A 27300-nucleotide genomic window follows, 5' to 3' on the forward strand; every position below is an offset into this window, starting at 1 on the left:
ATTGTTGCAGTATCATTCCCAGCAGATGGTTACTATGACAATACATCCTGGGAAGGTTTTCAGTCCTAAAATGCAGAACCCACTTCAGCGTACAAGTAAAACTTCTGCGAAGCTATCCATCCACCAGGCAACAGCTGCTGCTGCCTTGCCTTTTGAAGCCAACAAAAGCTTAGAAGCTTGCCAGTAGCATCATTCTCCGACCAACCAAGGGGGCCCTCGGTTAGCCCGAAAAACCTCAACAAAAGTATCCGGTATATGCACCTCTATAGGGCTAATCATCATGAAGCTCCTTCCTACCTCGGAAGGGACCGCTCGTCCGAGAGTGTGCCAGTAAGCGGATAAAAAGGCAATCCTTCTATGCAAACACCAGCCAAAAAAAAAGAGGGGGAAAGCATTCTAGTGCCAAAAGAAACCACATGGAGCAACAGACTGTGGCTCAAGGTGACGAAAAAAAAAAGACTAGAAGAAAAAGCTCAGTCGAAAAGCTCCGCCGGAAGGCGGAACCACACAGTAAAATATTTCAGCAATGTTTATTTAACAAGAAAATCTAATAATACTAAGCTAACAGCATTAAATATACATGGCTGGGACCTGAAACGGGGTTGAGGGTGTGGAAGCCCCGCTTACGAAATGTATTCCAATTTGTAGTTTTTTTTTTGCTCGGAACGACCCAGTGAAGATGAACATGAGTTGAGCATTTGCATTGAATGGTGTTTTGCATTGAGATTTGGGACCCTCTCACGCTCACTCCCTTCTGGGGAGATACAGAAGTGAGCAGCAAAAGTGTCTTGAGTGACTTTATTCTCCTGGGGGAGAAAGCCCTGAGGATGGACCTAGTTCCTCACTCTATTTGTAAGATAGTGTGCAAGAAACGGATATCCTTTTGCGTTTTTCGGAATTGTACCGAGACCGAAAATGTACAGTAACAGATTGTTCGACATGGCCCGCACTGTTGAAGTTGGTGGTTTTGGGAAACAAATGTAAAATGACCATTCTGTATAAAAGAAAAAAACAACATTAAAAAAAAAAAAACAAAAACATATACAGATAATTTAAATTGCTCAAAATAACTCCTAATGACAGTACCTGCAACCATCACGATCATCACGATGCATAGAAAGTGCAGTCAAGTGAACGGTTTTGCTACACCACTTGGAGCTCATCTTGAATATCTCTGGGGTCCTCTCCCCACTTCAATCACCCTTCTAGTCCTCAGAAAGACCCACCTTCAAGTACGAGGCACTTCAATCCTTAAACATTTGCAAATGAATCTGCAAACATTTGCAACCCCCCGTCGAGACGCTGATTCTGCCAAAATACACACCGACATACACACACAAACCGTTTTCGAAAGGTACAAGTGTATCTGTTCTGTTATCACTTGCTCCGTTTAGTGTGTGTTTGGGCGGGTGGAAATTCCGAAGGGGTGGTGGGAAAATCGAAGGAAGCCAGCGAGCGTCCTTGAAAGGGGAGCTTTTTGGGTTCTTTCCCTGCTGGGGCTGGGGTTGGCTGGCAGAGGTTGGCATTGACAAAGAACCTCCCGAAACTGCATGTATTAATTCCGAACGTGTGCTTTCTTACAGAAGTTGGGCACACTCAGTTGCAAATTAAAGTTTTACTGAATCGAGCAAAAGAGAATTCATTTTTTCGATCTCTTTTTAGATTTTTTTCTGAATTTGCAGAATTTAAAAATAAATGAGGGTTCGCCATCAACTTATTTTTTTTTTTTCAAAACTCTGCTTTATTTGTAACTTTTTCATTAATTAACAAAACATTTGCTTGAACTTGACATTTTTGTCTAATTTTGTAAGAAAATTCAACTGTTTTAATAAAACTGAGTTCACTATACTACAATCACACCCACATTACAGCAGCAACCTTCTGTAGTGGGAAGAAAGCAGTCAAAAAGTAATCTCTGCTACGCCACTGTTCACGAACAAAACGCCAACGGAGGTGGTTCCTTAAGATATGGCCAAAAGACGTTCGCAGTGAACGGAAGCAAAGCTGGCGCAAAGTGTCTGTCCAACTGTCGTGGCATCTGGGTGTCTGTGTGTGCGTGTATTTCCAATCTTATGAACTACCACCTCCAACCACCGATTCTTGTACTATTCTTACAAAATGTATTGAAGGAAGCAAGAAAAAGAAAAACAGAACTACAAAGCAAAGTCAGAACACAAACCAACCGGCATGAATTCCAAGTAACTTTGCATACAGATACATTTTTTAAACAAGTGAATGAAATGAAATTGAAAAGAGCACCCACGCACAACCACACACGAAACGGAAATATTTTGCAACTAAAGAATGAAATCAGATTGAATTTGAGAATGGAGCCTCATCAAAGGGAAGCAAAGTCAACGAAAAAAAAAAGTTCTGCTTATTCAGGCGTTTTCTTTTTGTTTAGTTCAAACCGTCAGTGTAAACCGGAAAGGCACCAAGTCGAACAATTGTTCGGCACGATTTCGAATAAAGTAACTGTTTGAGGGAAAGTGTGACTGTGTGTGTGTGCGAGAGATTTTGCTTGTTCAATAAGGAGAACAATGCAGGAGCCATTGTTTCCATGGTGAATAAGATAATGGAACGAGCTTTCCATGGAATGAATTTCATATTTATCTCGTGTAAATTCCTCGGCAAATGAGAAGATTTTTTGACTCATCAGTACTTTCGAGTTCGTTTCAAACATAATCTTGCAATCTTGTTACCATAAGATACGGACTAATCCCTAGCCTGACAAAAACTGTTTAAAAATGAATTTGTTGACATGAAGACTAAGCTGTTCCAAGAGCATTTGATGCGATGCCGTTCTCAACATTTGTTCAAAATTTTATTTATCAGTAGTTTTTTTTATTGAACTGAAAAAATAATAATTTTATTGGACAATTCGTGTTCTTTTTGGCACATCTTATTAACAATAAAAAAAAAAACAAACAAACAATTACTTAACATGTCTTTTCATGTTTTTTTGTAACTTTGAAGGTGAGTAAAGTGTAAAAATATTCTTTGAAAAGAACAGACAAACATTCTAAAAACAACCAATTCGTAAAATATGTTGGTTTGCTGTGACCCAGGGCCAAACATTCAATACTACGCCTTTATTCATTCTATTTTTCAAGTGAGATCAGGTAATTTTACTGCCGATTTTTTTTATGCAAATTCAATGTTTCCTAGATGATTTCATAGAAAATTTCAAAATATTACAGAAAACAAGACAACTAACTAACTATTTGCAAAAATCGAAAAAAAACACGATTTTTTCTCGAAATTGAAAATACAGTGGTTATAATTTAAAAAATATTGCATGTTGAAAAATGTTTAATACTTTTTGACTTGAAATTCGCTTTTTTTTTAATCTATATTTACTCAAGAAAGCGGCAAAAAAATTGCTCATGCATCTCGGTGGCTCAAAAGATTCCTTGTCTGGTCCCCTAAAATATATTTGAAAAATCGATAATCTGAAAATCCAGATTTTTGCCTTCCTCACCTTACTAAAGAAAGGCTATAAAATCACTCAAAAAATGAACTTCTTTGTTTGACTTTGTAGACCTTCACGTATACCTATCGACTCAGAATCAAATTCTGAACAAATGTCTGTGCTTGTATCTAAATGTGAGTCCGTGCACCACAAAAAATGCACTCGACTATCTCCGGACTAGCTGAACCGATTTTGACCGTGTTGGTCTCATTCGATCCGTCTTGGGGTCCCATAAGACCTTAGTTAATATTATGAAGTTTAGAAAGGTACTTCAAAAGTTATGCAAAAAAAAACGATTTTGGCTAAACTCTGGAAGAAAACCCGCAGTATTACATATGTTTAGAAAGGTATTTGAAATACCTTTCAAATGAGCCTAAAACATCGAAGATCTGATAACCCTATAAAAAATTAAGCGAATTTGTACAATTTGTCGAGGCCGGATCTAGGATAATTCTATAAAAATGGCGTCCGGGTCCATCATGCGATCCGTCGTTAGTTAGATAATAGAAAGATTTTTTAAACTAGCCCAATACATCGAAGATCTGATAATCCTATCAAAAGTTATGAGCACTTAAATGTTATTTATACACTTTTTGGAGTCTGTTGTAAAAAGATAGGTTGTGTGACAAGATAGTATACAAAGGACGATTTACTTCATGAATGTGAGGAACGTTTTTTCATAAAACTCAAGGTAAAAAAATATAATGAAAAATAGATGTTTATTTTGAAAGAGTGATTTATTTGTTCTGACTACTCCTTACCAATACCTAAAACTTTGACGATGACACCAGAGCCATCGGCTCATTACTTCCTTAGTAGCAGATTTTCGAATATTTACGTGTTTAGCAAGATAACCAACCAAATTGTATAGATGATTGTATAGGCAAATGATGCGAAATGGCTTCTTTGATCATAGGGAATCCTCCTGAAAAGTTTCAATCTAATCAAAACAAATTCTTCGACAATTTATCTTTAAATTTATGGCTTAGTCCTAAATCATATTAGATTTAAAATATTTTCAATCTATTAAAATCAAGTCTGACTTTCCAAAAGGTCAAAATCAAGTTGTTTGAAACTTTTTGAAAAAAATGATCTTCAATGTTTTAGAAAAAGATTTTTGAAAATTTTATGAACTTTTCCAAATAAAAATATTTTTGATATGCTTGGCCATGACTTTCACAGGTATCAAAGATATTTTTTTTTCAGGTGAATCGGTTTTAGCTAGATATCAACTAAACGGTGCACTTTAGCATAAATTAGGTAAAATATTTTTTATTATAAATTTGTTTTGAATGTAAAAAATGTGATGAAAAAAATGTTGACCATCAATATATTGCCAAGTTCACATTCTTTTTAATAAAGAAAAATCAGTTTTGCCCACTTTGAGTCCTAGCTCAAAATATGGCATCTTAAACAAATCAAAATAGTAGTTTATGCAACAAGTTGCAAAAAGAGGATTTTTTCAGCACGAGTCGTACATTTATCCAACAAGGTTCACCGAAAACTGAAAAAAAAACAAGTTTTGCAACGAGTTCCATATAACATTTTTTGCAATTCCGAAAACACCATTTGAACAGAATTAAAGGTCAAATGTCCATGTCCATGAATGGTCTAAATAAAAAAAAATGTTGAAAAGGATAACTTTTCTAAACAAGTGCTGAAAAGTTTAACTCTTGAGCATCCATTTCAGTGCTGAAAAATAGAACTTTTCAGCATTTGTTTAGAAAAGGGTTACTATTCGATTCTGTTATTTTTGGTACGGAAAAGTAGGCTGTTTCGTCGTTCGAGAATGACAGGAAAAAGTTTCACGATGGAATTGCAAAAAAAAAAAATTTAAAAATTTATTTCATAGTGCAGTTAGCTTTTTGCAATAAAAAGTAAAAAAAATGGATGAAATAGTTGGCCCAAAAATCAAAATTTTCAAAACTCGTCTACAATTTTCGGGTGGCAAAAAAAAAAATTTCCTATCATTTACTAAACGAATAATATAAAAAAGAATTCTCTTTTTTGCCGATTACAAAATTGCTTCTCAAAATATGTTTGTACAATCACCCCTAAAAATTGAATGGAAACTTGTTTGGACAGATGGATAAATAATTTCTTCAGACATGCCAAATGCTTATGCAAAGTTTGAAGCATATTTAAACATGAGTGTGTTATTATTTGCCAAAGTTTCAGGATATATCTGTCATGAAATAAATGAAGAAAAACTCATTACAAGGAAATTTAAGCGTTTTATCGTATCAAAAGTAGCAAAAGGTATCTTATTGATACGTCTTTCAAATTCAAATTAAATTGAAATTTAGACAGCTTTTGCATATCTTTTTATCAGAAAAAAATCATTGAATTGATATTGAACAGTATGAAACTAAGGTTATTTCTGCATAATTTAAATCATGTTTCATAAACAAACTTTTGACGTTAGTTATGACTGGTACTTGATGACTTATCATTACAAACAGAAGGTTTGATATACATATTTTAAGCCAAAAACATCATCAACATAAGTTGGTCAATTTTTAAATGACAGGCTTTGCTATTATATGGAATCAGCATAGGTCCGTTAACTCATATCAACAATACATTTTAAATGAAATTTTATTTGTTTAAAAATACACTAGAGCGTTCCATTTTCAGAACCGAAAAAAATCCCGGCAGTTCCTAAAACAATATTTCCTATTTCCTCGAAAATTATGCAAATTTCTCAATATCAACTCTTCAAGAAATTTCATGTCAAGCCAGAGAATCACAAAGTATATTTAAAAAAATATATATATTTTTAGGCACCGAACTTTAGACACCAAGTGCTGTACTTGGTACTGATTGACATAAAAATGGTACCAAAAATCTAACACACTTTTCAAACCAGCCAATTCATATTTACGTAACTGGTTTGATAATTCATGAAAGTTTGTTTTGTTTTGTTTTGTTTAATTGTTCATCTTTACAAAATTTTCTTCAAAACCATTTTTTCTGCTAATTGCTAGTGGTATTATACCAGATTTTTTTTTTTCCAAAAACTGTATTCCGTTCTTCTTTGAAAAAAATCTTTTTGACTTTTTTCCCTTCCCTTTTCTTCTAACTAGAGTGATATGGAACGTATCAGATGACTTCAAAGTTTTTCGCTGAATATTAAATATTTTTTTGGGAATTAGCGTTTGAAAAGCGTTTGTTCACTTTTTTCAAATTCAAAGCGCGAAGGTTATAAAATGAACATCCAACAATGCAACCTTGGACAAAATTGATAAATTTGATTCTTAAAAATAGTTAAAATCGTTCAAGTAACAAACCGAAATTAATCGTTCTAGATTGCCATGAAGATTATTTCCCAAGAGCACCCAAAGTTCATAATTATCTAATTAGCCTCATCAAAGATAGTTTCAACTTTCTACTCTTCGCATCAAAAACCACATCCCCACAAAAGTTTACACCAGTTTCACTTCCAAGTTGAACAAGTCACACACATTTCTGAGTACTCCTCTCACCGGAGCAGCACTAAAGCACTCCAGAAACCAACCCACCAACTGCAATGTAATATCCCACCAACTACCTTCTCGAGACTTTGATCCTGTGTTGCCTCTCGTTTCCAGTGCCCCGGTGAGGAATATCAAATAAATAAATGAATCACCAGAACTCCAAGGCACGCGTGGCCCTCCTGTGGGAAAATGGGGAAAATCGTTTCATTTCCACCGAGAGAGAGAGAGAAGGATCGTACCGATTCGGATCGTAAACTCCTTTGAAGGTATTCCGGCAGTATTTACAGCCTCAATTCCGGAAGGGGGGTTCTAGGGAAACCGTAATTCTTATTGAGTGTGTGTGTGCAGCCACAACCTTTAATCGGTGGGTTTGATTTGATTCTTGCATGAAATAGGCAAAGATGTCAAAATTGGAGAATTTTGAGTTCATAGAAATGCTTAAAAAGGTTCTTAGCAGCGATTAATTATTCAAATAATTAAAGTTGTCATCAAACTCTGTTCAAACTAAGAGGAACATCAATTTCAATTTGAAATTATCTGTCTCACCGTGGTTTTGCGTGAGAAAGGTGAAAGCAGTTGCGTGTAAATAAGCCGATTCCACCTCAGTAAATCAGCTCCACCATGCTCAAACGGTAACATCAACTAAAAAGGGAAAAGCCGGCAAAGCTCGACTTGAATGCCACAATCTTGAACCACAAAGCTCAGCTCTTCTGACATTCCAAGTGTGAAATCAGACTAACCATTTTCTGCGGTAATGGCATCCGAATGTCCCCCCTCCCTTCTCAACCTTCTTCGGCACTTTGTGGCAGGTTCCCAACAGTTCATCTAACCTGCACCATGCCATGGCAGGAAAATTAAATAGCTAATCATTTTTCACACCCCGGGACCGACGGGGAGACCCTCTTCAGAACCAAACACGATGGAAGGAGAGCTGTATTCTCACGCAATAAATTCCCCAGGGCACATCTTGGACCTTCCAGGTTGGGTTCAGAGATGGAAAAACCACATTTGGAAAAAAAGGAGTCCTTCTTCTTCTTCCCTTTCGTGTACATCCGGTGCAAACAGAGCATGATGTGAGGGCAAAAAAAATACAAACAAAATAAATAAGATGAAAATCCTGAACCTGGGCCTGGGCAAGACAGGGCCCAACTTTATGAGCACCAACACATTCAACACATAGACACAACACTTTTTCCAGAGTCCTCACTTTATTTTATGACTTTGTATTACCCGAGAATAAATATCACACCAGGGCACATACACGCAAACATAAACACCAAAAAAGGGGGGTGGGGGCAAGAATTTGGCCTGGTTTAAGCCACAAATATAACAACCACGTGTGAGTGCTGCCAGCTGTCGTTGCTTGGGAGGGGTTGTAAAATGCGCCGTAATTGTTGCACTTAATAAGTCAATTAGCATAATTATTAGCATCAGCTGGTGGGGATTGAATTTATTTTATGTTCATTAAACAATTAATAATTTTAGGTCTTTTTGTATTTTTAAAAACTCAGAATTATGACAAAATCATAAATTTTCAAGTGTCTCATTTTAAAATTAATTTTTCACAAGGCTAACTCAAACGTTAAAATTACAAACACAAATTTGATTACCCTTTACAAAAAGACGATTTTTGGAATTGTTTTTCTAGGCACTTTAAAATTGTCGTCTGACATGGACATGATCGAGAATATGTTCGAAATATTTGTGTCAATGAATTTTAGCTTTCAATAGATATGTTCAGTTTATGCAACAAAACAATTTACGTAATTTGCTGAAAATAACTTAGGGCTTACTGAAATTAACTGATCTCACATAAAAGAAAACAATTTTCGTTGTTAAAAATTGCAAAATTTTTATCATTGGATAATTGAATATAACACGTTTTTTGATATACACTGATAATAAATGAGGACTAATTCAATTAAAGTCATGAAAAAATTTAAGAACAAGATAATGATGTTATTTTACAAATCCAAGAATATGTTCCAATGTGTTTGACACAAAAGGGTTCGAAAGAAAAGGTAAAACAAACAAAATAAATTAAATGCAATCTCCAGTTCCTTGTTAAAACAGAATGTTAAACCCACTGGTACCCGTAGAAGCAGCATTTTTAAACTAACATTGCATCTTTAAAAACAATTGAAGGGAGAACTTTTCAATAGATTTGAAATTTGGAAAAGTTTTAAAATTTGATTGACTGAAATTATCCAAACATTAATAATGGAATCGAAATATTAACTGCTAAACTTTCGGATTCTTTTGACAATTTTACACTAAAAACTAATTCGATTTAGTTTCCAAGTTGCTAGTTTAAGGTGCTGTTGAAATAGAATTTTAAGATAACTTTATAAACAGTTTTTTTTTTTGAATATTTTGATTCATGTATCAAAATTTATTTTCGTGGCATTGAAAATTGATTTATTCATTAAAAAAAACTATATCAAACATTTAACTTTATTTTTTTTCATTTTACATTTTTTTGTTTTATTGGATACGATAACTTGTAGTGCATATTTTTCGTCTAGAACACATATCTAAAAGATTAAAGATTAGATTGGAAAAGATTTAAAAGATAAGATAAGAAAGAAACCAAAAAAAATAGATTTTTCCCTTGAATCATCAAAAGTTACCTTACTAAAAGCCTTACGACATTAAATTTGAATTTTTTATCTATTGGGTTATGTTTGAAACATTACAATGTAAATCTTAAAACAAGTCTTGGAATAATATTTGATAGTATATTTAAATCCTGTCAATGACACCCCCGTTAATTGGTTTTTTAAAGACTTCTGTGGCAATTTTGTCTTTCCCGAATTACAAAGGAAAAGCCAAATTCTCAATAAACATATTCAGCAGAAGAGGAATAAATCATGATACTAGTAATCACCTTTAAAAAAGATCTCTAAAGGAAACGAAAACTTTAAATTTGTTTAGTTTTTGTTTTTTTTAAATATTTTTATTTAATAAATCGGCAATTTAACTAACCTCAATGTGAATTATGAATATTTTTAACAATATTTTGTTTAACTAAATTTACTTTTTTCCGGATAATTCTAATTGTTTGGTTGATATTACACAATTTGCATCCTAATGTCATAAAATAAAGGTAATAACGATCAAAACAAGCAAAATCTTAAAAAAAAAATACAAATATTTTGGACTTATTTGAAACATGTAAACCGATTGTAAACAAAATTCTCAAATCATATGTTGCATTTTGAACTTTTTTTTCATTAATTGTATATTAAAATTATTCTTATTAATTTATTTGGACTACATTTTCTTGAAAAATAGCAACATCATTTTGCTTCTTATCAATCATTTTTTTCGAATATTTAAATTTATTTTATTTTATTTTTTGAGTAAATACATACTTGCTTGATATTTATAGTTTGATTAAACAACAATTTAATAAGCACTTTGTTTTTTTTTTTAACCATTGTCCCAATTGGTGAAGAAAGAGGGGAGGGAGGTTAAATTGAAATAAAATCCACGTGGTTTGTGGAAGACCCCAAAAACAGTTTTTGCGATTCTGTTGTGAAACTACTTTCTAATCCTAATCAAAAACTTTCTTATCCTGGCATTTTCGAATAACGAAACGCCACAAAAAACAGTTCTGAATAATACTTTTCGAACGACTAAACAGTCTGCCTTGCTCTACCAGAAATGGATGCTGAAAAGTTGAACTTTTCAGCACTTGTTTTGGAAAGTAATACTTACCACCTTTTTTACGGTGGATTGATCAAATACATGGACATTTGACTTACAATTCGATTCAAAAATTTAATTCAAATTTTCATCTATTTTGTCAATAAATCATTTAAATAAAAAAATGATAAGTGTTACTTTTCGAAACAAGTGGTAAAAAGTTTAACTTTTCAGCACCCATTTCTGTGCTGAAAAGAAGAACTTTTCAGCATTTATTTTGAAAAGTGTTGATATTCATTCTGTTATTTTTGTTACAGAAAAGAAGGCTATTTCGTCGTTCAAAAATGACAGGAAAAGTAAGTAGTTTCACGTCGGAATTGCATAAAGTATTATTTAAGCATCCCTTTTTGGTGCTTCAAAATTAATCTTTTCAGCACATGAGTTGACGGCAAAAATGTTGTGCTTTCCTGTTACAATTTTTTTTTCAGTCATCTTCTAGTGCTGATGTTTTTTTGCAAATTGTTGTATGAATAACTTATTTGCAAGTCCATTTCAAAATTTCTTTCTTTTCCTGACTAAAATTGTTTACTTCACACCAAAAATAACAGTTTACATTACAGCTTTCAGTTGAGTGAAGAAAATTTTAACTATTCCGAACTTATATTGAAAAGTAGTAGCTTTCAACACTGTCGCACTTAAACTTAAGAGGGGTAACCATCAAACAAACAATTTGTGTAAATTAATTAAGTTATTTTAAGTTATCGAAAAATAAATTGAATCATATATTGAACGAATTTTTAAGGATCTGATGCCATTTCATATAAATTTTATATGCCATTTTAAATTAGTTGGAATTTGAAAGCCCGTTTTCATTCTAAGGAACTTTTTCTTCTACCTCAAAATCACCTCCTTTTCCCAACCTCACAAAGTAATCGGCAATTTCAAAAATTGAAACGATTTATTACCACCATCCCATCAGGCGGCAGCAACAGACACTGACAGCGTGTACTCACACTTTCTCGTGTGCGAAAAACCTTTTTCCCTCGAATCGTTTTGGGGTTTTGGCGCGTGAAAAAGCGGAAATTTCCACCCCGCAAAAATAATGGCTCAAGATTTGTTGGCTGACTCGACTTGCCTGGCAGCAGGCGAAAAGCAGCGAGCTTTCAATAATAATTTCGCTTGGTGTAAACAAATTGCCCCGAAATGAAGAAATACGCACGATTTTCATTATTGTGAGCTTTTGTGTATGTGAGTGTTTGTATGCTTGTTATTCTTTGAATTTTTTGGGGTGTTGGAAAAGAGAAACTTTTGCTCCTCGAGGAAGATAATTTAATTTTCGGGAAATTTTATGGTGTGTTTTGTTCATTTTTTGTAGTACTTACCGAAAATTGGCTTGTGGTTTGCCGAGATTGCTACTGCTGAATTGGTACAGCTGCAAAGAGAGTAGATAAAAGAACATTACTTATTGAAGGATATTACAATTAATAATGATAAGTCGGGCATTGTCGATTGCTAATGGAAAAGTAATCCCCAAGTACAGTAGATGCAATTTCTGTCTGTCGTTCTAAAGGAACAATTGTACGATCGGACTAATAATTTCAATTTTTCATACAAAACACACACTCACACACACATAAATCAACTAATGATGGAAGCAAACCATGTTGGTAGTCGTTTTCAATTGTTCTCATACATCTTCATCAACAATGGCAGTGCAGCCAAAGCATACACACACACACACAGACAATTTATTTTCTTCACTCCCTCTGTCGTGAGTGTGTTCGTGTGTGAGTCGTTCTTCTTGGTCGTTCCATCATCGTTGAAATGGTTTACATTTTTCATGTCAGCCCCTAATCCTGTGCAAAGAGACTGATGGTTGTTGGTCGTTGGTGTTTTGGGGGCACGTATAGACGCACATACACAAACACATGCATACACAATGCAAATGGATGGTAATAGTGCGCACATACTTGCTTGCACCGGAGGCACACAAGCACGTTGGTCACGGAAAGTTTGTTGAAGTTGTATTTTTTGTTCAGCAAAATAAGTTTTAAAATGTGATCATCGTTTCTTTCAAATTTATTAAAATCATAATAGGTAGAATAAAAATATACTTAAAATGAAATTTCATTAAAAATAACAACCTCAGACATTTTGGTGTCCTATGATAGCATTTGGTTTTGAATGTAATTTTGATGCAAAATAAATATATTTTCAAAAATTTGTTTAAAATTTCCAAAAATTTATACAGAGAAACCGGTGATTAGATTAAGTCAATTTACAACGGCTAAACGCATCTCCTTAAGGGGTAAATTTATTTTTTTAATTAATAATTTTCCATAAAAGCATTCGTTTTGAGATGTCATGTCAAAATTGGTCTTTTTCCATCCTTTATAAACACCATGAAAATATCGAAATTCTGACTCCAAACTTCAACGACTTTTGAAATTTTAAACTGTCAGAATAATACTAATAATTTGTTTGATATCAAATTTTGCTCTACAATTATCCTAGAGACTTATTTATCCATGGGTTCGCGAATACCAAACTATGAAATCGATACAATAGAAATGTAATAATTATCTCGCATTTTATTTGTTATTTGCTCCTGCTTGGGAATAACAAAATGATGAAACTTTCACTTTTTTGTATGTCCAGGGTTGTGCCAGGTTGCAACCTAACTCTGATTTTGCCAGATTTTTCACTCCATGCCAAATTTGCAAGGAAAATCAGCGAGTTTAATGAATTTAAAAAAATGTGATTTTTATTACAAAATTTAAATTTATCATTAAAATCAGTTCAACCAACTGAATTCTACAAACTTCTGAATTAATTCATTTTCTCCCTCCATTCAAAATTGTTAGATTATTAACTGCCACATTTTTCCAAATTTTTTATCGAATTTTCAAATTTTGACCTTGTAAATTACCTGGTATCCCTGAGTCAGAATAACTCAGGACAGCTGAATGATATAAGATTGATATAATTATTGAAAAAATTATAATGAAGCTAAAATAACTTATGAAAAAAGTGGAAAAATTCACAGAAGTATGATCAAAACAAGAATAACTTTTTTTTGAGAGTATGGAAATTTTCTACAAAAAATATCAAAAAATTAGACAAATTACCTTTAAAAAAATATTGCATCTGGGTAATTCTCTACCAACTCACACGAAATCGGGAAAAGTTGCCCCGACCCCTCTTCGATTTGCGTGAAACTTTGTCCTAAGGGGTAACTTTTGTCCCTGATCACGAATCCGAGGTCCGTTTTTTGATATCTCGTGACGGAGGGGCGGTACGACCCCTTCCATTTTTGAACATGCGAAAAGAGGTGTTTTTCAATAATTTGCAGCCTGAAACGGTGATGAGATAGAAATTTGGCATCAAAGGGACTTTTATGTAAATTAGACGCCCGATTTGATGACGTACTCAGAATTCCGAAAAAACGTATTTTTCATCGAAAAATAAAGTTTTAAAAATTCTCCATTTTCCGTTACTCGACTGTAAAATTTTGAACATGTCATTTTATGGGAAATTTAATGTACTTTTCGAATCTACATTGTCCCAGAAGGGTCATTTTTTCATTTAGAACAAAATTTTTCATTTTAAAATTTCGTGTTTTTTCTAACTTTGCAGGGTTATTTTTTAGAGTGTAACAATGTTGTACAAAGTTGTAGAGCAGACAATTACAAAAATTCTGATATATAGACATTAGGGGTTTGCGTATAAACATCACAAGTTATCGCGATTTTACGAAAAAAAGTTTTGAAAAAGTTACTTTTTGCGTTTCTCTTTGTTTCGTCGTCCGTGTCTGTCGCGGGTGACCATGAACGGCCATGATCGATGACGACCAACTTTTTTAAAACTTTTTTTCGTAAAATCGTGATAACTTGTGATGTTTATAAGCAAACCCCTTATGTATATATATCAAAATTTTTGTAATTATCTGCTCTACAACTTTGTAGAACATTGTTACACTCTAAAAAATAACCCTGCAAAGTTAGAAAAAACACGAAATTTTAAAATGAAAAATTTTGTTCTAAATGAAAAATGACCCTTCTGGGACAATGTAGATTCGAAAAGTACATTAAATTTCCCATAAAATGACATGTTCCAAAATTTTTACAGTCGAGTAACGGAAAATGGGAGAATTTTAAACTTTTTAGTGTTTTTTCGATGAAAATACGTTTTTTCGGAATTCTGATTACGCCATCAAATCGGGCGTCTAATTTTACATAAAAGTCCCTTTGACACCAAATTTCTATCTCATCACCGTTTCAGGCTGCAAATTATTGAAAACACTTTTTCGCATGTGCAAAAATGGAAGGGGTCGTACCGCCCCTCCGTCACGAGATATCAAAAAACGGACCTCGGATTCGTGATCAGGGACAAAAGTTACCCCTTAGGACAAAGTTTCACGCAAATCGAAGAGGGGTCGGGGCAACTGCTGTGTGAGTTGGCGGAGAATTACCCATCTACTAAATTATTCTAAGACTATGTTAAAATTTTACTTTGGATAATTGCAAATTTAAGTCTCCCCCGCCCTCATTTTGTCGTTGAAATTTGTATGGAAAAATTCGAAAAAATGTATGAGGAAAAGCATAAATTTTCAAATTCCGCCAAAATGTGGCATTAAATGTGTCGGATCATTGTCAAATGTCATTGTCATTGTCATTGTCAAAGGATCTTATGTAAAAATTATGACAAACAACTTTGTTAACCCTGACCAGTTATTCGCAATTTATAGAAGACGTTTTTGTATGGAAAGATTTTTTTTGCCAACTTCAACGATGAAATACGACCCTTAAGCCTTAACGGATCTCGCTCAAAATTTCCATAGCTATTTATTTTTGCTTAAGAAATCGAATCAGGGGGTATCTCTGATTACACCCTAATAGTCAATCAATATTCAAATTATTCTGAAATGGGGTAGGAAAACTAAAATGTCATGTTTGAAATAATTTTGTTATGACTTGATTATTTTAATTCCAATGCAAACCTTTGAATAATCGAGTCTGAACTGTACACAATTTTCAGACCTTTTTCATTTAACACCTTAAGAAACACTTTTAATGGTTGAAACAATGGAAAAATATAAAAAAATAAAAGGAAAAAAGAAAAAGGTAAAATTAAAAAAATGAAAAAAAGGAATCAAATAAAAACGGACAAAAAATTAAAATAAGGAAAAAATGCTGCAAAAAAAAAAAGTAAAAAATTCAAAGAAAAAAAAGATAGAATAAACCCGGAAAAGCAAGTGAAAAGAAAGACCGTGAGAAAAATGTTGATAATCCAAAAATAGTAAGTATGGAAAATAAATTTCAATAAATATAATATTGAAGAAAAAAAAAGAAAATAAATCAAAAAGACAACCAGCATCAAGAAAAAAACCATTTGAAAAAAAGCAAATAAAGAAGACAAAAATGTACGCAGTTAAGCTTGTTTTTACAAAAGCTTAAGATTCTTAAAATTATGCTAAAATTACGATTTGTAAAGCAAGAGGTTTTTCAAGAACTGTTCATTTATGGAACTGACAAACAGAAACAGGAAAAAAGGAATTAAGTATACTTTTTCGCATTCGACTTATTTTCCTCTTGACGTTACGTCTTTTGACCTTTTGGCGTTTGACATTTTGTCCATGTCTAGTTTCGAGCTTTTGGGTCACATACTGTTCAATTACCAAAGGTTTCTGAGTCTTTTGTGAATCTCAAATTAGGCTGTTGCAAATATTTTTTGAAGTTTATGTCCCTCGACTCTGAGTAAAGTCGAGGGTGGAAAGCAAAAAAATAAAAAAAGTTTAAAAATTAAACTCACGAGCCACGGTTTCAACATTAGAATGAAAAAAAAAAAAGTTTTGAAATGCATTATACACCTGTCCAGTTGTTTTGCAATCATTAGTTTCCAAAATATGTAAGTAATGACGAATTTTTTTTTTGCATAATTTTTTTTTGTGGTCCTGTGCATTGGAATTTCATAAAAAAATAAAATATTTTTAATAATTTTGATTTTTTTTGAAAATATTTTTTGTCCCCTGATTTTTCGGACCAATTGTGGAGAGGAATGAGAGTGGGGCGGGACGACATTAACTTTGAAAAAAAAAATTGCAACGGCAAAAAAATTAAATAAAAATGTGGGAATTTTGAATGTTGATTTTTAGCCCAAAATAATCGTTGTAAAAAGAAAAATAATTTTCAATCTTTTGCGATTATCAAAAAATACTTATGGGTAATTCTCTACCAACTCACACGAAATCGGGAAAAGTTGCCCCGACCCCTCTTCGATTTGCGTGAAACTTTGTCCTAAGGGGTAACTTTTGTCCCTGATCACGAATCCGAGGTCCGTTTTTTGATATCTCGTGACGGAGGGCAGTACGACCTTTTTGAACATGCGTAAAGAGGTGTTTTTCAATAATTTGCAGCCTGAAACGGTGATGAGATAGAAATTTGGTGTCAAAGGGACTTTATGTAAAATTAGACGCCCGATGGCGTACTCAGAATTCCGAAAAACGTATTTTTCATCGAAAAAAACACTAAAAAAGTTTTAAAAATTCTCCCATTTTCCGTTACACGACTGTAAAAAAATTTGGAACATGTTATTTTATGGGAAATTTAATGTACTTTTCGAATCTACATTGACCCAGAAGGGTCATTTTTTCATTTAGAACAAAATTTTTCATTTTAAAATTTCGTGTTTTTTCTAACTTTGCAGGGTTATTTTTTAGAGTGTAACAATGTTCTACAAAGTTGTAGAGCAGACAATTACAAAATTTTGATATAGACATAAGAGTTTGCTTATAAACATCACGAGTTATCGCGATTTTACGAAAAAAGTTTTGAAAAAGTATTTTGCGTTTTTCTTCGTTTCGTCGTCCGTGTCTGTCGCGGGTGACTATGAACGGCCATGATCGATGACGACCAACTTTTTCAAAACTTTTTTTCGTAAAATCGCGATAACTCGTGATGTTTATAAGCAAACCCCTTATGTCTATATCTCAAATTTTTTGTAATTGTCTGCTCTACAACTTTGTAGAACATTGTTACACTCTAAAAAATAACCCTGCAAAGTTAGAAAAAACACGAAATTTTAAAATGAAAATTTTGTTCTAATGAAAAATGACCTTCTGGGTCAATGTAGATTCGAAAAGTACATTAAATTTCCCATAAAATAACATGTTCCAAAATTTTTTAAAGTCGAGTAACGGAAAATGGGAAAATTTTTAAAGCTTTTTAGTGTTTTTTCGATGAAAATACGTTTTTCGAATTCTGAGTACGCCATCAAATCGGGCGTCTAATTTTACATAAAAGTCCCTTTGACATCAAATTTCTATCTCATCACCGTTTCAGGCTGCAAATTATTGAAAAACACCTCTTTTTCGCATGTTCAAAATGGAAGGGGTCACCGCCCTCCGTCACGAGATATCAAAAAACGGACCTCGGATTCATGATCAGGGACAAAAGTTACCCCATAGGACAAAGTTTCACGCAAATCGAAGAGGGGTCGGGGCAACTGCTGTGTGAGTTGGCGGAGAATTACCCTTATTCGAAAGAGAAGGAAATACAACCGGAACAATGTTGTTATTAAAAAGTTATTATCTTCGATAAGGATCAATTCTTGATTGTGATGGCATAAAGAATGCGTAAAACTTGCAGATTTTTAAGGTATTTGAATGTTATGTATAAAAATGCTTTGAAATCTTACTTAAGACATTGGTTAGGCCCAAGAAAAGTTTTGTTTCGAGATATTTTGATTGATTTGCTTAAGGTCGTAGAAGATGTCTTTTACTTTTAGGGCAATGACTGTCGGTGATGGTTCTGGGTTCAGGGTTCAGAAATATTTAATTTAAATGAAAAAATAATCAAGATCTGTAAAATACTTCTACAAACAACACAAAAAAACCCATTTTTTGATTGATACATTCTGAGTCAAGATTTGAATGTTTTTCTTAAACAAACATGGCCACCTAATGGCCGATCTGGAATGATGCCTTCCAGAGCCTTAAATAAATAAAAAATAAATAATAATAAAGAGGTTTAAACAAAACCTTCAAATTTAACAAATAAAACAATTCCAATTTTCCGTATCTTTCTTGCAGCATCACAATTCTCGTGCAACCCGTTGTTCTCTAAAAAGCTCAAACAAAAAAAACACCTTCCCTTGCTGCCAGCAGACATGCAAGCACATGTTGACATCGGCATCGACAACAATAGCAAATCGACAGGAGGAGGAATCCATGTGTGTGTATGTGTGTGTGTGCGTGCTGCACTCCTGGGGGGCTTCCGTCATTGTCATTTTTCACGCAAGTGAATAGAGAGAAAAGCAACACGAGGAAAAAAAATCGAGAGAGAAAAATGGTGATGCACCACTCCCTCATGGGGGAGGAGCGGTTTGAAAAGGGAATTTCTTGGAAAATTTGAAATAAAGAAACTTTTTGTTCGATGGAAGTTTTCCAAGCTTGCAAAATGCATTCTGCCCGGGGGGCTTGAAACATAATAAAAATCATATCAATTGGCAGCACCAGCCTCCACGGGAATCGGGGTTTCTGATGGGAAAATACTCAATTAGGGGGTTTGTTGGCAGATCACTTTTCAGAAATAATGCTCAAAAAAATTGTTTGACTGCGAATAATTGGTTGTAATATTACTTGAAACTATGAATTGGTGAAGTTTTCGTTCGTTCAAAAATAATTAAAGTAATAAAACAACTGAAAACCACGATCTACCGAAAATAACTGACATCAACTTTTGACTTGCCCACAATTCTCCCTAAATAAAAGGTGCGCGCTCTTCACATCACCTCAAATGCTGCACCTGACAGCGCCGTAATCAAGTCCCGAAAAGGTTAAAAAACCACCAACCTCGACACATGCATTTGGCGCTCCGTTTGCTAGCGAAAATGTTAACCCATTTGTCATGACATGGGTTCGCGGGAGAGTTGCTTGCTATTTGTGAAATAAAACCACATCACGTTGGTTGCACCTTGACAGGACAGGGACAGTCTGACCGTTCCGACGGTTGATGAATGAAATACTCTGGACTGACGGTGTCCAGCTTGAATTGGATAAATATTGTGGGTTATCCCTCGAATGTCCTTAATGTGCTTGCAGTTATTGTGCTATTTCCAACTTATGAAAAAATTTCAACTTAAATAAAATCTTTAAGTTTTTTTACAGAAATAAAATAAAATAAAATCGAATGCAGGACATTGAACGTCAGCTTTGTGAGGGTTATAATTTTAAACTGGATAACTAATGTTTGCATCTGAATGTGCAGCAATTTTCCTAGGTCCAACTGCAAATACGACCTCTTATGCAAGACCTTGCAAAACGAATTTAAAAGTTTATCCCCTCCCTAGGCGACGTATGTTCAAGAATGCAAATTTTTGTGTATATTTTCTAAACTTATGTGTGTTGGACTTCTACGTGTACAGTTTACCTTTGCCAAAGTCACTTGCACAACTTTGCCTCAGGAGTTTAATTAAATTATGATTCTTCGTCAAATGCAACCCTCTCGCCACATAAACGATTCGACCACAAGCTTGTGGCTAAAAGCATTTCGATTGTTCCAACAGCTGCCTCAGTTTTGTGTGAGTGTGTTTGCTCACCATCTCTAACCAACTTTTCTCGGATGAGCAAACTTCGAGGACGCATTCCCACCTAAGCCCAATCCCCTCCCAAAACTAGACTCAAACTTGGCAAATGTGCAGCGAGATTCGTGGTCGGTGGTCGCTTGACGATGTCATTCTGCCAACCCGAGCTCACGGGGAACGTCGTCCAAATCGTTGTTTAGTTTGGCTGCCGCCATCGCGACTGCTGGTGACCACCCCCTCCCCTCTTTTGTTACATTCAATTACAGTTTGCCAAACTACATAACGACAACAAATCAGCTAAACATGTTACCCCAGCGTTGCCGTCCCGGTTGGTGCGAGTGGTCGCACGTTGAATCGGTTCACGTCCGGTAGCCAAAGTTTCTGGCCGCGGGGACAAACTTTCCAATTCGGAACGATTTGGAACGTTTTCGTGATATTGGAAGTTGGGTGTGGTTTTTGGCCGGAGGGAGGGACTGGATAGGGGATTTTTGTTCAATTAAACTTCAAAACCAAAACCAAAATTAACTTTTTCTACCAAATCAAGCTTTTTCTGTTTTTTTTTCTGTTTTTTCTGCTTTATATGTTTTTTTTTTCGTTTTTTCTGTTTTTTTTTGCTTCTTCTGCTTTTTCTGCTTTTTCTGCTTTTTCTGCTTTTTCTGCTTTTTCTGCTTTTTCTGCTTTTTCTGCTTTTTCTGCTTTTTCTGCTTTTTCTGCTTTTTCTGCTTTTTCTGCTTTTTCTGCTTTTTCTGATTTTTCTGCTTTTTCTGATTTTTCTGCTTTTTCTGCTTTTTCTGCTTTTTCTGCTTTTTCTGCTTTTTCTGCTTTTTCTGCTTTTTCTGCTTTTTCTGCTTTTTCTGCTTTTTCTGCTTTTTCTGCTTTTTCTGCTTTTTCTGCTTTTTCTGCTTTTTCTGCTTTTTCTGCTTTTTCTGCTTTTTCTGCTTTTTCTGCTTTTTCTGCTTTTTCTGCTTTTTTCTGCTTTTTCTGCTTTTTCTGCTTTTTCTGCTTTTTCTGCTTTTTTCTGCTTTTTCTGCTTTTTCTGCTTTTTCTGCTTTTTCTGCTTTTTCTGCTTTTTCTGCTTTTTCTGCTTTTTCTGCTTTTTCTGCTTTTTCTGCTTTTTCTGCTTTTTCTGCTTTTTCTGCTTTTTCTGCTTTTTCTGCTTTTTCTGCTTTTTCTGCTTTTTCTGCTTTTTCTGCTTTTTGCTTTTTGCTTTTTGCTTTTTGCTTTTTGCTTTTTGCTTTTTGCTTTTTGCTTTTTGCTTTTTGCTTTTTGCTTTTTGCTTTTTGCTTTTTGCTTTTTGCTTTTTGCTTTTTGCTTTTTGCTTTTTGCTTTTTGCTTTTTGCTTTTTGCTTTTTGCTTTTTGCTTTTTGCTTTTTGCTTTTTGCTTTTTGCTTTTTGCTTTTTGCTTTTTGCTTTTTGATTGTTAGAAAATGTGATTTTAAAATTTAAATTTGAAAAGGAATGATTTCCAAGTTCAAATTTTTTGGAATATGTTGAGTCCAAGTTTAAGACATTTTGACCCTTCGCTCCCCTTTCCACAACTGCTTGTCATTCCATCCGTCGAATCCAGCATCCAACCTGATGACCTCCCAGCTCTCGCATTCTAGGTAAGCCCTAAAACTGCCATTTAGTTCCCGATTTTAGTAGAAACAGAACCGGGTTCCAAATCCCCCTTCTCCAGCTAGCCAAGAGCCCTGCTCTGTGTGTTAGTACAACGTTAACCACTTTTCGAAAGCCGTTCACGCTGAATGGTGTCCTACTCGGCCGCCTCGATTCCCTTCGAGTTCGATGTTTGATCAAGTTTGGTCCACAGAACCACAGAACAGAACGACGACGACGAGCAGAACTCGAGTGCGGGGCCAGGAAAAACATTTCAACTTTGTCGAGCTTCGAAGGTGTATGACCAACTTTAGTGCATGTTTGAGCTCTCTTCTCGTTTTCCCGCTCACCGCCCCTGGTGACATACGAGCAAACGCAATAACATCACTTTGCTTCGAATGGGGGGTGTGGTGCTGTTCGAATGTGCGATTGTGCCACTCAAATGTTGGCACAGTGTGGGTGTGGGTGGGAAAAGAAAACTTTCTCGGTGCGGAACGGAAATCAAATATCAAACTTTTGCAAGCCACCAGGAGTTGAGGCTTAGTTTGTGCTCTGGGTGGTTTTGCGAACAATGTTAGTGGGAGGCCTCCAGTTATCCTGTGTTAACATTGTTCTGTTTCAGGATATGAAAAAAAAAAATATTTTCACTACTGCTTTCTTCAATTTTGCTTAACGTTTCGTTCGTTCAATTTGTTCAATTTGTTCAATTCGTTCAATTTGTTCAACTTGTTCAATTTGTTCAATTTGTTCTATTTGTTCAATGTATTCAATTTCTTCAATTTGTTCAATTTGTTCAATTTGTTCAATTTGTTCAATTTGTTCAATTTGTTCAATTTGTTCAATTTGTTCAATTTGTTCAATTTGTTCAATCTGTTCAATTTGTTCAATTTGTTCAATTTGTTCAATCTGTTCAATTTGTTCAATTTGTTCAATTTGTTCAATTTGTTCAATTTGTTCAATTTGTTCAATTTGTTCAATTTGTTCAATTTGTTCAATTTGTTCAATTTGTTCAATTTGTTCAATTTGTTCAATTAGTTCAATTTGTTCAATTTGTTCATTTTGTTCAATTTTCTTAAAATGTTCAATTTGTTCACTTTGTTCAATTTGTTCAATTTGTTCAATTTGTTCAATTTGTTCAATTTGTTCAATTTGTTCAATTTGTTCAATTTGTTCAATTTGTTCAATTTGTTCAATTTGTTCAATTTGTTCAATTTGTTCAATTTGTTCAACTTGTTCATTTTGTTCAATTTGTTTAAAATGTTCAATTTGTTCACTTTGTTCAATTTGTTCAATTTGTTCAATTTGTTCAATTTGTTCAATTTGTTCAATTTGTTCAATTTGTTCAATTTGTTCAATTTGTTCAATTTGTTCAATTTGTTCAATTTGTTCAATCTGTTCAATTTGTTCAATTTGTTCAATTTGTTCAATCTGTTCAATTTGTTCAATTTGTTCAATTTGTTCAATTTGTTCAATTTGTTCAATTTGTTCAATTTGTTCAATTTGTTCAATTTGTTCAATTTGTTCAATTTGTTCAATTTGTTCAATTTGTTCGATTTGTTCAATTTGTTCAATTTGTTCAATTTGTTCAATTTGTTCAATTTGTTCAATTTGTTTAATTTGATCAATTCATTCAATTTGTTCAATTTGTTCAATTTGTTCAATTTGTTCAATTTGTTCAATTTGTTCAATTTGTTCAATTTGTTCAATTTGTTCAATTTGTTCAATTTGTTCAATTTGTTCAATTTGTTCAATTTGTTCAATTTGTTCAATTTGTTCAACTTGTTCATTTTGTTCAATTTGTTTAAAATGTTCAATTTGTTCACTTTGTTCAATTTGTTCAATTTGTTCAATTTGTTCAATTTGTTCAATTTGTTCAATTTGTTCAATTTGTTCGATTTGTTCAATTTGTTCAATTTGTTCAATTTGTTCAATTGAAACAATGGCATTTTTTATTAATGATATTAATTTGTGCACTTTTAACATTTTTGTTTTCTGCTTCCATAAAATTAAACTGATTTTAAATACAACGTTTCAACTTTTATTTAAGTGAGGACTGACACGTCTATCGTGACCCATTTCCCAATCGCTGAAATTGAATTTTTAAAACATCACGACTGAAACGTGCCTCCCAATCAGCACCTATTAAATTTGAAATGAACCCAACACGCGCCCTGTCATAAGGGAAGCAATCGTGTCGGTGCTGCAAATTGGAAAAATGTAACGAAACAAAAAAAAAGCAGCTCCAAACAAAGCGTTCACCGCAGGCCGGGCGACTCCCACGAGTACAGTTTTATTGCGGTCGGAAAAGCGCGTACGCCGATCAAGGTCCAAATTTGACTGTTCTGTTTTTTTTTTGCTTCTTTTCCCCAGCGCATCATTTCGTGTCGTGAAAAAAACCGCAACCGAACATTTCCCACCCTGTTCGGGGAGCTCCACAAAAGATTCGCAATCATTTTTCGCCGGGGAAATAAACCCCGGGCAGCAGCTGCTGGCGAAAACCATAAACCACAATTGTCACTTCCGGGCGCGGTGCGTTGGTGGCTGGGAAAACCTCTTTTCCCTCTTGGTGAGGCAGAGGAAAAAGCTTCCAGTAGCGGTGTTGTGACGAGAAAATTAATTAAAACTGAATGATGATGAGTTCTCCGGGTCTTCGAAGTTGTCAGTGCAGTGAGAGTTGGTGAGTGAAATGGACTGATCGGTGGAATGCAGGCAAATATTTTTCTTTTTGGGGTCAGGAGATGACCTGTTTGATAGTTCGAAACAGTGGGAGAAGTTTAGAGAAAGTACTACAAAAGAAGCATAACAAATGAGTGTCAAATTGAAAAAGAAAACTAAAAAATATCTTCACTTTGAAAACCAGAATTTGAAATAAATTAAACATGAAAACATGAAAACATGAAAACATGAAAACATGAAAACATGAAAACATGAAAACATGAAAACATGAAAACATGAAAACATGAAAACATGAAAACATGAAAACATGAAAACATGAAAACATGAAAACATGAAAACATGAAAACATGAAAACATGAAAACATGAAAACATGAAAACATGAAAACATGAAAACATGAAAACATGAAAACATGAAAACATGAAAACATGAAAAGTTGAAAAGTTGAAAAGTTGAATAGTTGAAAAGTTGAAAAGTTGAATAGTTGAAAAGTTGAAAAGTTGAAAAGTTGAAAAGTTGAAAAGTTGAAAAGTTGAAAAGTTGAAAAGTTGAAAAGTTGAAAAGTTGAAAAGTTGAAAAGTTGAAAAGTTGAAAACATGAAAACATGAAAACATGAAAACATGAAAACATGAAAACATGAAAACATGAAAACATGAAAACATGAAAACATGAAAACATGAAAACATGAAAACATGAAAACATGAAAACATGAAAACATGAAAACATGAAAACATGAAAACATGAAAACATGAAAACATGAAAACATGAAAACATGAAAACATGAAAACATGAAAACATGAAAACATGAAAACATGAAAACATGAAAACATGCAAACATGAAAACATGAAAACATGAAAACATGAAAACATGAAAACATGAAAACATGAAAACATGAAAACATGAAAACATGAAAACATGAAAACATGAAAACATGAAAACATGAAAACATGAAAACATGAAAACATTAAAACATTAAAACATTAAAACATGAAAACATGAAAACATGAAAACATGAAAACATGAAAACATGAAAACATGAAAACATGAAAACATGAAAACATGAAAACATGAAAACATGAAAACATGAAAACATGAAAACATGAAAACACAAGGGGAAAACCACTCTGATCAAAGAGCCCCGGGCACGATTTGGCACCTCTCAGGCACCTTTCGGGCACAGTTCGGCACGAGGTTCGGCACCTATTTTGACAGCATATCAAGCAAACTCAAATTATCTTAGTAATCAGGTTAAAATTTGTAAACATTGTCAGTTCGGTGAGGAAAACTATAACTTCGGCCACAAATTTGATTTATGTAGTAAGTTTGCAGTTTTCCCAACAAAAATACGAGAAAATTAACAATCGGATAAATGAAGTTTTAAGACTATTTTTTAAATTCGTGATGATGGTGTCGATTCTAAGTGAGTTTACCTCTAAATTGTTAAGAGATTCGTTTTTGACGTGAAATTGATTAACAGCGTCAGCGACAGCAACTTTAGTTCGAAGGCAACCCTGCTCAGCGGACCAGTTTTTCGATTCCTCGCGGATGAACAACCCCCCACGGTGACGACCAAGGGCAAAAATAAGGACCTGTTCAAGAAGAACACCTCAAACATTGTCAATTGCAGCGTCGGTCAACACGGCAAAGAGGTTCCATTGTTACCGTGCTGCATAATCCAATGGACAACTCTCAGGATACGGAAAAGAAATAGCTCCACTGATAGCTGACAACGGGAGAAAAGAAAGTTGGCTAACATAAAAGTTAATAAAGGAAGTGTCCAACTAAAAATACATTTTTATTCACGACTGAGTTTACAAAACAATACATTTATAAAATTTTCATCTTGTTTCGAAGGAAAACATCTTGCATCCCTCTCTAATCCAAAATTCAGAGCGGAAAGGCGTGTTCTCTGCACCGAGGCCGCGGTCCTTAAGGATGCGGTCCTTGTTTTCGGCGGATAAACGGCTGTCTCGCACAGACAATATTTTCACGATTCCAGCGATTTTTTGTTGAAGGAAAAAGTAGACTTGACCGACGTGTTCAAGCCTTGAGGCCGCGCTTTTGCTTTTGGAACTTGGCGCGCTTTCGCTGCTCAGGGCCATACGCACGGGGCACGTCTTTTTGTTACGTATATCCAGGGACACGCAGTTCTTGGTTCTCCTCTGCCTTTTCCATGCACACCCGGGAGATGGCCTTGCGGACAACGCTGATTTTAGACAGCAAGCACCACTCTGTGGCCTCAGCCACGAACAACTTTAGCAGCTCAGGTGAGCTACTCGAGCTGCTTGGTCATCTCCTTCTTGTCCTTGTTCCGTAGTTCCTAGCACAATTTTGCCTGCAGTTGGAATCGACTCGCTACCACCTCGAAAAAAACAGACCAGTTTGAAAATCAAATTTTGTTTCTACAAAATGCCAACTGACCGTTCAAAAAAATGTAAACATTTCTAATATAATGGTTGCTTAGCATTACCCATCGATTGTTGATTTTTGCCTCAGGGCACCTTCAATCGGGCACCTTCGGGCACGTTGGGCATCTTCAAGGCACAGCCTGCTCAGGGGCACTGTGCAGAGTGGTTTTCCCCTTGTGAAAACATGAAAACATGAAAACATGAAAACATGAAAACATGAAAACATGAAAACATGAAAACATGAAAAGTTGAAAAGTTGAATAGTTGAAAAGTTGAAAAGTTGAAAAGTTGAAAAGTTGAAAAGTTGAAAAGTTGAAAAGTTGAAAAGTTGAAAAGTTGAAAAGTTGAAAAGTTGAAAAGTTGAAAAGTTGAAAAGTTGAAAAGTTGAAAAGTTGAAAAGTTGAAAAGTTGAAAAGAAAAGTTGAAAAGTTGAAAAGTTGAA

The 27300-nt window shown here is 34.3% G+C and overlaps 1 long non-coding RNA gene across 1 annotated transcript in view; it reads right to left on the reverse strand.

Moving 5' to 3' along the window:
* The window catches only part of LOC119767677, a 229223-nt gene that overhangs the window by 77565 nt on the left and 124358 nt on the right, over window positions 1–27300 (reverse strand). Inside the window, exon 2 of the long non-coding RNA XR_005277646.1 lies at window positions 11979–12028. This is a non-coding gene — a long non-coding RNA (uncharacterized LOC119767677). The remainder of the gene's footprint in view (window positions 1–11978; window positions 12029–27300) is intronic.

Source organism: Culex quinquefasciatus, chromosome 2 (assembly GCF_015732765.1).
Source record: "Culex quinquefasciatus strain JHB chromosome 2, VPISU_Cqui_1.0_pri_paternal, whole genome shotgun sequence".
Taxonomy (NCBI): Eukaryota; Metazoa; Arthropoda; class Insecta; order Diptera; family Culicidae; genus Culex; species Culex quinquefasciatus.